We start from the raw sequence: 1,405 nt of genomic DNA on the forward strand, positions 1-1,405 counted from the left end.
AGCGAGCCAGGGTTAAGTTTGACAGCGAAATGGATTATGGCACCTTTTTTTTTTGCGAGTGGATTATGACACTTCTATTTATTTTCTCCCCCCTCGGTGTACGAATGTAAGCCCTTTTGCCGTTTAATCCTACACTAGCATAGAAGAAAAGAAATGTAACAGGTTCCTCTCCCCTCTTACGTCTCCCATGCTTCGCCCATCCCTCTCGTAAGACCCCCTCCCACGCTTTTATTTTTGGCAATCGGATCGATCTTTGGTAATCAACAATTTCTTTGGCAATGCAATAAATTTCCGGACGGCAATCAATTTCTTCTTTGGTAAAAATGGTAAACAATAAATTCTTGGGAAGGAATCAATCACGGTAGGTAATCAAGCAAGGACCCCAAACGCCGCCTTCATATTGTGGTCTATCCATGCCTCCCGTTCGTGGAGCCCTCCCCACGTTCCATTCCACCTTTCCCATGGAGCGGCACCGTCCCGTTTCCTATGCTTCCCCGGACCGGCGCCACACCTCATCCCATCCCCTCTCCTATCTCTCCTAGGAATCATGATGGGGTGGTTGTCAGGGCCGGATCTAAAAACCACAGGGCTACGCCATCCTACGACGATGGTCAGAGATTCCGGCGGAGGTGCGCAAGGGCATGCTAGCCGTTGCCTGAAAGGGGAAGCAGAAGTTGACCGGAGACCTCAATGGTAGTGCAACTTTTATCACCCAACGGCCTCATCTACCTTGTCCTTAACTCATCTCCATCGACCACAGACGCCGGCAGGGGCAGAGATACGCCAACGCCATCGTGTTCTTCACTCTGCTCCATCACCGTGGCAAGCAGGCGGAGCGGGTGGAGGCGCCACCTCAACACATCGTCGGACTGTCGAGGAAGTTCATTAGAAGGAAGAGCTCGAGAATTTGAAGGTCTACTGACTGCCTCACCATCCATTTAGGCCACTTTATCTCTTACCTCCAGAAAAAAAATCCCGATTGCTCTCTCCCTCGTGTTCTTGCTCTCAAACCTGAGATTTTCGATCTCTTTGCTCGGAGCTCTGTTTTTGGCCGTTTTTGAAACTATTTTGGGGGATTGCTCCTTGGTATGTGACTCATCGATTGCTCCACTTAGTTTTTGTTTTTGTGGATTATACTATGCATAATTAGCTGCTCTTGGTGCTACTGAAAATGAGCTTGCATGTTGAATTCTTTGAGTTCCAAGTAGTTTGAATGCTTGATTAGCCTCTACACATTCATATGAGTAGTTCCAAAAACTTCAGAAATTTGTTCTTAGGAAAATGAATTCTTTCGGAGAGGTTCTTCGAGCCAGAGTCCCAAGGGGATCACCGGGGATGCCCCGGACTGTGACCTTAACACTCCGCGTAGGACAGAGGTCCGGCCATGCAATTTGCCACACAATGC

Source organism: Triticum dicoccoides, chromosome 4B, assembly GCF_002162155.2.
Source record: "Triticum dicoccoides isolate Atlit2015 ecotype Zavitan chromosome 4B, WEW_v2.0, whole genome shotgun sequence".
Taxonomy (NCBI): Eukaryota; Viridiplantae; Streptophyta; class Magnoliopsida; order Poales; family Poaceae; genus Triticum; species Triticum dicoccoides.